The following is an 11,290-nucleotide window of genomic DNA, read 5'->3' as shown; positions in this document are numbered from 1 at the left end:
TTCTATCGTACAAATATTTAGTGATTAACTGAAATTGACAGAAAATTATCGTACAGTTACTTTACGTTAAAATACTGACGACAGAAAATAATTTCCTTTTGTCTGTGATGGACCTGCATTGCAGCGCTACCTATTATTAACTCATGTCGCAATTTATTTCTTAAATACCAATATAATAAATTTCAGTAACTAGAAAATGAAGGAAAGTTAATTGAAATTATTATTAAAATGCAACTTGAAATAATTAGTTTTCCAAAAGAGTTTAAAAAATAGTGCTCAAGTCTAAATACGGTTTATGTCAAGCTTCTCTAAAAAAGTTGGAACTAAATTGTGCAGTATTATAAGTTCTAACGTCTTGGTGATCCTAGCTTTAACATTTATATGCAAAAACAGCTCGTTTGGGTTGAGAAAATATTTTACATAGAAGAGCGAGCAACGTTTTGACCTTCTATATAAAATATTTTCTCAACTAAAACTGTTTTTGCATATATAAATTTCTCAACAAGTGGGTTTCTCGACATCACTGATTAGCTTTAACATTGTTGTTGCAAAGACTGAAACAAAGTTTATGAAGTATATTCAACTCCAATTAAAGCATGGGCTTACCGGGCTGAATTCCAGGGCTTAATACTAATTAGGGGGCCTCAAGCTATGACAAAAGATGCATTACATGTAGAGGTTCTGTTTCGAGAGGACCTGTGAGTATTTTGTCTAAATGTTTCCGATTAATAAATATCTTTTGATGTAGGTGATTACGCATCCTTTCGTTTACTTGAGTTAAATGAAAAAGTCATAATGAGCTACAACCATTTGGATCGAAACTCGATTATTAGTGTTTTGAGCCCTCAATTTTACCGTTGAGTCATCAAGTGCAAACGTTGGCTTAATTGTTGTTGCCGTGAGCTGGGTACCTGATGGTATGGATCATATGCGATTTGAACCTGCTAAAATCTTGTCAAACAGGTTTCTACACTTTTGTTTATCCTTGATTTTGTAAGCACAATTGACTAAGGTGACATACTTTTCATGAGTGTAGGTAGATGCTGCAGCACTGGTAGCGCTATATAAACGAGGTTTCAAGACAGATGTTTCATCCTTCTATTTTATATCATGTACTCACAGTAGAGGAGACGTTATCACCAGATCTTCTTTGTAGAAAAGTGACGATATAGGAGCGATTTTTGTATGTCTATCAGTTTCGTATTTTATTTTGTTTATTTAAGTTTGTCATTTATTGATTTTGAATAAATTACTCTTTTTTTCGATAAGTTAACTCAATATTTAGAAAGCAGTTCTTGGATTTACTTATAACAAATATGCAATATTTCCAACTCTGAAATTCAAAGCACGTGAAATTTCGTTAATACGTATTTGAATATACATATCCTTAAAAATTGGTGATCCTTAAATTGATGTAATAATATCGAAAGAAAATAGGAAAATAGATTTAAATTTCCATGGCGTACATATTAAACAAAAATATATTCTGCTGTACATTTAGGTTTTTTACTGGATATTTTATTGTGGTTTAGGGCAAAGTTGTTGTTTTTTTTTCAGTTTGAACTGTATCTAACCGCTATTTCCTTCTTAGTACCAGTTTGACGGAATATTATGATGTCTCAGCTTTCTGTGCTATTGTTGCTTGTAAGTGCTTCTCTAACACGTTGGCCATGTCAAGCTGGAAATGCCAGTGGTCAACAAACCTCAGATCAAACAACAGATATCACAACTTTAGACTTCTGGAGGCACATCGACCTGAAGTCTCAAGAAATACCAGAAGAAATTAAACGAAAGGTCGCAGACGTTGATGTCAAAGAAACCAGTATCACAGTCGATGTTAGTTACTTTAATGGTATTTGTTTTTCTATATCCTCTTAGCGTGAGGCTACTAACTCATGCGGATTCACTTACAACTAAGGTAATAGATATTATTATAAAACCTCTACTAAACACTCAGATAGAGCAGAATCTTAGTTTTCAGCGTATGCTGACAGCTATTTTGTTATTGTAATCTCAAGACACTGGTATAGGTATGAAAACGTAATTAAAATAAAGTACAGAACAACGTTTTGACCTGTTAACCAGAATATGACTTAAGAAGGTCGAAACATTGTTCAGTATTTTATTTTAATTAAAGTTTTAATACCCATACCAGCTATCTTAAGATACATTTTTACTCCATGTGGGTTGTTGTTAGTGATCAGTATCAAAACATAATCCTTACTTCAAATTAGGCCTGGCATGGCCAAGCGCGTAAGGCGTGCGACTCGTAATCCGAGGGTCGCGGGTTCGAGCCCGCGTCTCGCTAAACATGCTCGCCCTCCCAGCCGTGGGGGTGTATAATGTGACTGTCAATCCCACTATTCGTTGGTAAAAGAGTAGCCCAAGAGTTGGCGGTAGGTGGTGATGACTAGCTGCCTTCCCTCTAGTCTTACACTGCAAAATTAGGGACGGCTAGCACAGATAGCCCTCGAGTAGCTTTGTGCGAAATTCCAAAACAACAACAACTACTTCAAATTAATTCATAATGCGATAAGTTCCAAGTTCTTTTACATGATTTAGCTCAAATTATGTTCCAAACAGATGTTCCGACACCACAACTTGCAATCATAACCAGTTTTAACCACATTGTTATAAAAATTTAGATATTTTGCAATTTAAGTAGTTCAGATTAGCACCATCTTGATTCCTGTATACGCAATGATGCCAATACATTTGACAATTATCAACTTACTGGCTGTAATGGTTTCTTAACAAGTATAGCTATAGGATTTTACTAACGGAAACAAGTTTTTGTTCTTGTGTAAAAGTTTAACAAGTTGTTATCAGTCAGTGAAATTCAAGTTATTTATTCAGCATTACAGATTTATTTCCTTTAAACAAATTATTTAAACCCTAGTATTACCGATATACAGTATTGTGCAAAATTGTAAGGACAAAATCAAGGATTAGGTTTTAGGTTTCTGTCAAAGAACATTGGAAGGTAAATCACAGGTGAAACACCAAAATGTTATTAATCTTCGTATTTAGTACAATGGAAACTCAGTGGAAGTGTTGAGTTCAGTAAACATAGTACATCAGAAAGTCAGTGGAAGTGTTGAGTTTCAGTAAACAGTCAGTACAACAGAAAAGTCAGTGGAAGTGTTAAGTTTAGTAAACAGTGGAAGTGTTGAGTTCAGTAAACAGCTCATATTTTGTGTCCCCCTTTTGGTTTAATAACTGCAGACAGTCTTTCAACCATCGTTGCAACACATCTAATAAAAGTGTCCTTTGGGAATTTACTTCAAATGTTTGTAATACACTTCCATAAAGTTTCTTTGGAAGTAATTTATGACATGTCAAGTTTTTGATCCATCATGTTCCAGATCTACTTGAGCTTGTTGAGATCGGGACTCTATAGGGTCATTGCATCATTTAAATGACTCCAGCAGCTTCTTGTCCCAGATATACTCAAGCTGGTTGAGATCGGGGCTCTATGGGGGCCATTGTATCATTTAAATGACTCCAGCAGCTTCTTGTCCCAGATCTACTCAAGCTGGTTGAGATCTGGGCTCTGTGGGGCCATTGTATCATTAAAATTACTCCAGCAGTTTCTTTCTTAATGTTTGAAAGAGGGTAGTTATTTTCTAGGTAGTAGAATCCTTAACCAATAATACACAAACCACTGGACATACCATGACAGATCAGTATCTGATGGTATCTGTACTGGTTCATTATTCCATTTATTTTGAAAATATCTCCTGTTGCATGAACAGAAAAACACCTCCATACCATTACACTGACTCCACCTATATTTCATGGTTGGTGCTATGTACTGAGGTAAGTATCTTTCACCTTTCCTCCGTCGGACGTACGACCTACATTTTGAACCAAATATTTCAAAATTGGACTTATCCACTTATAAAGCCATTTACCAATCATTAGCAGTCCAGCTTTTGTATTTTTTAGCAGATTTCAGTCTCTTCATGATGATTGTAGATATAAGTAAAGGTTTTCTAACTGCTTCACAACTAAATATTTCATCCTCATTGAGTCTTCTTGACACTGTATATCAGGACACTTTTCTGTCATTTGGTTCATGGCTGTTTATCTCGTGTAGTCTTCCTTCTGTCCTGAAAGCTGCATAAACAAAGATACTTAACATCAGTATAACTGAGTTTAGGTGTTCCTCTTCCTTTCCTATTTTCTAATTTACCTGTTTCAGTCTCATGATCTAGCGTGTATTTGACAGATCTAGGAGAACATTTCAAGTCTGAAGCAATTTGCTGGAGAGTCCAATCAGCACAACGTAAAGTTTATGTATGAACTCTCTGCTCCACTTACAATTCTCTACGCTTTTTGGGCCATGAAAATAAAACTTAATATAATGTGTTAAACACTCTCTATATGAAGGTTTATTTGTGGAGTGTTATTAAATTGATTTCTAACATACACCGGTACCATATGTTAGTTCCTTACTAGCTTCTTTCTATATAGTTAAAACACTGCATTGGGCACCATGACAGTTATTTCAGACCTTAAATTTAATCAGTATGTTCATTCAAGCAAAACCCTTATGATATGTCCTTGGTACAAGTTTACGGAACTTCTAAAGAATGACAAGTATTCTCATACTGATTCATCGGTTGTCAACAGTAAAGTATTACCATGTTGTTTTAGGTATAAAATATTGAGTTTTCTCACGTGGTAACATGGAAGAATTAGCCCCACAAAATGGAAAGAATGACAAAATATTTTCTTGTCCTAACACTTTTGTGTTTGTGTTTTCTTATAGCAAAGCCACATCGGACTATCTGTTGAGTCCATCAAGGGGAATCGAACCCCTGATTTTAGCATTGTAAGTCCGTAGACTTACCACTGTAACAGCGGGGGACAACACTTTTGTTCAGTACTGTAATTGAATACTTGTTAGATAGATTTTGGTTTGGTTTGTTTTAAATTTCGCGCAAAGCTACTCGAGGGCTATCTGCGCTAGCCATCCCTAATTTAGCAGTGTAAAAATAGAGGAAAGGCAGCTAGTCATCACCACCCACCGCCAACTCTTGGGCTACTCTTTTATCAACGAATAGTAAGATTGACCGTCACATTATAACGCTTCCACGGCTGAAATGGCGAGCATGTTTGGTGTGACGGGGATTCGAACCCGCGACCCTCAGCTTACGACTCGAGTATCTTACCCACCTTGTCATGGCGGGACCTGTTAGATACATATACCCTAATCAAATGTGAGTGATATTGAGAAAAAAGGAAGACATAATGCGACTATTTTCACAAATGTATATTGAATTCTCCATTTGTTTCATGTATAAAATATTTGAAGTCTTTGTATTTTACAAAGAGAATATTTGAGTTCGCTATGTGCTATATATATAAAACCAGTAATTTCATCCTGTTATAAAGTTCTTTATACTGAATGTTGTAATAATAATATAGCAATATGATGTAATGTGTAGAACCTACGTGTATGGAGACACCTAAACAGTCTGTAATGTTAATGTTAACTTATCACTGTTTCAAACTGATTTTTAAATGATATTTTGTATAATGGAATTGTGAGAAGGCTCAAGGACTGTTTGATACTTTTGACTGATGGTAAAGATAGTTTGTACTGTTTATTATTTTATATCATATTAAACAACATGATTGGTAATATTGCAACTTCCAAGGTAGGAAATACAAACAGGTAGTCATTTGCAAAACTGTCTCAGTTTCAAACAGTTGTACATAATTTGTTTTAGACTTTCTCACGGAATCATGTTCATGTGATGCTTAGCTACAGATAAGCCTTAAAATCGTGCATACAGAACTATCTAAGTGAAGAATAAATCGAACACGGATGGTAGGGTAAAGCAAGTAAACCAAAGTTTAATTTAAAACAATAAAATTGTTTATTCAACACTAACACAGTATTCTGTTACCTATGGGCACCTGGCGTTCGACTCACGAACTACTACTGATTGTGGGTTTGAACCCCACCATCAAACATGCTCAATCTTTTAGTCGTGGGAGCGTTTTAATGTGACGGTCAATTCTACTTTTCTTGTTAGCGGTGGGTAACGTTAACTAAATTCTTTCCTATGCATTTATCAGAAACTTATGTATTTCCTGTTTGAATAGGCTGTATTCCAAGAAATTATAGAAGGATTAACTCACGTTTACGGACAACAAAAAATTTCGTTTACTGCAAGGACAATTAGAGTAAAGATTTATGGATATACCTGAATACATTCATGATGTTAAGAAAACATAAATAAATAAAATAAAAAATAAAAAAATTGAAGCCCTGTAGCCTAAATGATTTCAAAAGGTGGAATTTTGTTCATCAGGGATCTTCGAATAAAGATATATTCGAATAAACTGGAAACAGTTTGATTTAGTAACGAATAAAACTTTATTATAAATGCACACCGTTTCGACCTGATTATTTCATTATCAGGTACAAGTAGTTTACAGTGACACAGTAATACACACACTAAAGAATAAAGAAGTCACATGACTGGAGATTGCTTCACAACATGGTACAGGTATCTTTGTACCCTGGGTGTTGGTTTTTGGGCGGGGTTGTTTTGTTCAATTAAAATAGCTTCCTTCGCTCTTTGTTTATCGTTATTTGGTTCTTTGTTTAAAATTACACTGTTTTTGTGGATATACTGTGGATTTTTGAGTTACAAAGGTGGAAAACATGGAAGAGTTTTTCATTATTATGATCAGTGAATCTGATTTATAATTTTCTTCCGATTTCTCTTATGCAAAATTCTGGATAGGTTTGGTCTGTTTTGGATTTCGCTCAAAGCTACAGGAGGGTTATCCGCGCTAGCCGACCATAATTTAGCAGTGTATGACTAGAGGGAAGGCAGCTAGTCATCACCACCCGCCGCCAACTCTTGAGCTACTCTTTTACCAACGTATAGAGGCCTGGCATGGCCTAGCGCGTTAAGGCGTGCGCTTCGTTATCTGAGGGTCGCGGGTTCGCGCCCGAGTCGCGCCAAACATGCTCGCCCTCCCAGCCGTGGGGGCGTTATAATGTGACAGTCAATCCCACTATTCGTTGGTAAAAGAGTAGCCCAAGAGTTGGCGGTGGGTGGTGATGACTAGGCTGCCTTCCCTCTAGTCTTACACTGCTAAATTAGGGACGGCTAGCACAGATAGCCCTCGAGTAGCTTTGTGCGAAATTCCAAAAACAAACAAACCAACGTATTTCGACCATGCCGGGTCGAAAAAACGTTTGTTCCTTGTCATAATATTTAAAGATATATTATATGTGGAAGGATGCAATTTATTAACATTTCAGTCATAACACCTACGAACTGTAACCATACACCTATTTCTACATTCAGTCAATTTAATTAAAATTATATAGAGCCAAATAAATTTCATAAAACTACAGAAGATTAAACGAACGTAGTGACAGTCACAGGGACTTTATTAGTTGTGCTTTATTTTTACAGATTATTTAAAGTTTATTCAGGCTTGAGAAAATTATTCAATAACTTATATTTTTATATATAACTATACAATCTTCTTAAATTGTTCTCATTTGGATATTTCAAGAGATCCGACATTGCGTTCTTACCATTCATACTTCTAATAGCACAATGATATTGCACTGCAATTTTAATTTTTGCATACGATTTCAAATTATTTTGATTGTTCTTAAGCATAAAGATATACAAGTGGCTATCTCTACAATGCCCATCACGAATATCGAAATCCGGCTTTTAGCCAGTAGACTTGCAGACTCACTGCTGTGATCATCAAAGAAGGAGGTTCTTTGAAAAGTACCTCTGATTCTGCACCTTGCAAAAACTGTGAAAGTTCTTGTAACAGGTTTCAGAGATTTGATGTGGCAATATTTTTGTTTTTTCATTTGGGAGTAAAGCAGGCCTGTTAAGAATGGTTTGTTTTTACATTGTTAATAACAGGAACAGTCCACTGTGGAGGAGTACTGCCATCTTTAGACTTCTATCATTTCCAGACAACTCATCTTCATAGTCCTAACCTCTGCTTAAGTATTCTCTTCAGTTGAATTTCTACACGTTATTCGTCATTAGAAGAAAACTATACCTCATTTCAAGATTTATTGTATGAAGGATTGTAGGTTGTTAACCTCATGCATAGCCAATTTTACGTGTTCTCAACGATATTTTTATAAAGCTAAACATTGTTGGTTATCATTTGCATTGAATACAAATCTTCCCTATATTTGTATCTCTTTGTGGTTCCTGAAGCGATATTCTATTGTCCTGATTCCAAACTTGTACAATTTTACAATACAACATTTCTTTATCTTGTTACTAAAGATTGGTACTTTCTCTTGACAAAACGGATGGAGAGTCAGTGACATCCCTCAAATCAAAAGTGTATTTTGTAGTTTTAATTAAAAACCCACATTCGTCACAACAAAGCTATAGGAGTTTCAAAAACGTCTCCAATTGCCGACAATAATAGGAAATATGCTGAAAAAGTGAAAGATGTTGATTCCATGTTTTCTGCTCTTGTGGAATTATTTATTACTAGAATGTAACATATGTAAACATTTTTCTAAAGTTACGTTATTCTCATTGGAAATTACGTTTTATGTGTTTCCCACGTCCCAAACAAAAATCACCAATAAGCTGACTTACCAGTGTTTTTTCCTATTATTTTAGTGCAGCCTATTTGAATAATCTGCCATATTTATATTCTTTTATAGTTTAGTGATGTTTCATTGAGAATGTCTGTCTTCTTACTCACCTATTCATCTACACTCCTCTTCAATGTTTGACCTTTTCCATGACCTTTTCATAGTTTTGTTATTACCTACACCAATCCAACTGTGTATGTTTCTCAGTTTTATATTTCCGTTCAAAGACTTTCCCTGAGCTACTATAAACAATTTTGTAACAAATATAATTCACACAGATTTTTTTTTTTTTTTGTGCTCGGTAACATACGCTCATTGGCAAGTCAAAATAAATTATAGATCTTTACATTTTGTACTTTTTTATGACACAGCGGTACCTCTGCGGACTCACAACGTCACAAACCAGGTTTCAACACCCGTAGTGAACAGAACACACAGCTGATTGAACTTTGGTCTTCACTTCAAACAAATAAACTCTTTAATAAAATAATTTGAAACATAACATTTATTTATTTTTATTGTGTGAATTGAAAACTGAATTAAACCTGAACGTCTAAGTGAGTATTGTATTTTGTGTACGAATATATACTCTTCAAAAAAAGAAACGCAAAAGGCAAAATATGAGACAAATTGTTAACAAGTTTATTCCGGGTAGTTCTGTATGATATGTGTGAAACTTTGCACATTCACTGCTGAACATCCAAAGTCTGCAAAGGCGTAGTCCACGCTCACTAGGTGAAGTTTAACGTCACTCAACGTCAATAACGAGTATGCCCCCTCTGAGCATCAATACCTGCTTGGCATCTCCTGCCCATGGAAGCGATGAGATGACGAATCACATCCTGTGGAATGGCTGTCCACTCAGCCTGCAAAGCTGCTGCAAGCTGAGGTAGAGTCTGCGGTTCAGGTTGTCGCCGTCGCAGACGTTGGCCCAACTCGTCCCAAAGATGTTCGATGGGGTTTAAATCTGGTGATCTGGAGGGCCAGGGAAGAACGTTGATGTTGTGGTGTCTCAAGAAAACAGTGGTGAGTCGGGCTGTGTGAGGACGGGCGTTGTCATGTTGAAAAACGTCGTTGACGTTCACCATGATGGGTTGCACATGGGGCCTAAGAATCTCGTCGACGTATCGTTGAGCCGTAACATTCCCTCGAATGTGCAAAAGGTTTGTTCTGGCATTGTAGGCGATGGCAGCCCACATCATGACGCTGCCACCACCAAATCTGTCAACATCCTGCACACAGTTTGCTGCAAAACGTTCACCTCGGCGACGGTAAACACAGGTCCTTCCAACCTGCCTACGAAGCATAAAACGTGATTCATCGCTGAACCAAACATGCCTCCATCGTCGATGAGGCCATACCCGATGTGCCCGAGTCCACTGCAGCCGTGCTTGACGATGTTGCTGGGTGAGGATGACGCCTCTGACTGGACATCGAGGTCGGATTCCTGCATCTCGTAGACGGTTGCGTACGGTCTGATCAGAAATCCTACGCAGTCCTGGTATGGTTGAGGCAGTAGACGTCGCAGTAGTGGTCCTATCTCGAAGGTGACGTAACCGGATGTTGCGATCTTGTGCGGGCGTGGTCACACGAGGTCTGCCAGATCGTGAATGATCACGAGTTGATCCATGTTGTTGGTGACGATTCCATAGCCTTGTGATGGTGCTTGGGTGGACATTCACAGCTCTGACAACAATGGCGTTGTTGCGTTGTGCTTCAGTCAGTCTTGGCGTAACTGTATTGCGTGTCGGTGGCTTAACACTGAGCTATGGAAACCGAAAACCCGTAACTTTTATAGGGATTTTGCACATGTTGCACTTGCAGAACATGCAGATCTCTCAAACAAATTTATTGGGACACGCATGCGTTTTGGCGAAAAATCCGATGTTTTCCTCCGTTTTCAAAGTGCACAACTTTTATTGTCATTTTGGTCTGACAATCAGTGCCTTAACACGTGTAACATCACATACTCTGAGCTTTTAACGTTATTACATATATTTCTCTTTAAAATAACAAAAATATCCCTTTTGCGTTTCTTGTTTTGAAGAGTATATTATGTTGACTCATCATTCATTACTGCGTGGATAGCTACGTGTAATACATTTCGTGACATATGAATTTCTTTTGTTACTTGGAAGTTACAACTTTACTTGTCAATTTCTATAGACCTGTTGTTACTTAGAAACTAATTGTCAGTGTGTATAAATTAATACATTATTCACACAGTTATTTTTATTTCGGGTTCAAGTTGAACCTGAAAATGTTTTTAGAAGTAACATTTTGCCTCAAGTTTCACATTTGTTAGAACCACTAAAATATTGTTAGAAATTATAAACCACCGTATATGATATATGCATAGTATGTAATTTATATAGATAGATGGGTTATATTTAAAAGGAAACAGTAGTTGGTAATCAATTTGACGATTTGTTACGATTTTCTGAAAAAGAAAAAAACGAAACGTGTTTGTGGTTAATATTCCGTTATTGTTTTATTTTTTGTAATCATGTTTTTTTTCATAACTGTAACCAGAATGTCAAAGTTTTCTACCGTGAAGCTTTACCTAGGGACACTTCCAATTTCCACATCTCCATCCTTCTACTGCACGGAGCAGCGTTTACTTCCAAAACCTGGCTGGACCTGGGCACAATACAAGTGCTGGCTGCA

At 36.6% G+C, this 11,290-nt stretch overlaps 1 long non-coding RNA gene across 1 annotated transcript; it reads left to right on the top strand.

Annotated features, from left to right (window-relative positions):
* Window positions 1-978: 978 nt before the first annotated feature.
* On the top strand, window positions 979-8,432 carry LOC143237420 (uncharacterized). The gene is made up of 3 exons (XR_013020061.1): window positions 979-1,183; window positions 1,592-1,836; window positions 7,923-8,432. It is a non-coding gene; the product is annotated as an uncharacterized LOC143237420 (long non-coding RNA).
* Window positions 8,433-11,290: the final 2,858 nt, after the last annotated feature.

Source organism: Tachypleus tridentatus, chromosome 13 (assembly GCF_004210375.1).
Source record: "Tachypleus tridentatus isolate NWPU-2018 chromosome 13, ASM421037v1, whole genome shotgun sequence".
In the NCBI taxonomy this organism is placed as follows: domain Eukaryota; kingdom Metazoa; phylum Arthropoda; class Merostomata; order Xiphosura; family Limulidae; genus Tachypleus; species Tachypleus tridentatus.
The sequence above is the reverse complement of the archived record's forward strand: the minus strand, read 5'-3'. Positions and strand labels throughout refer to the sequence as shown.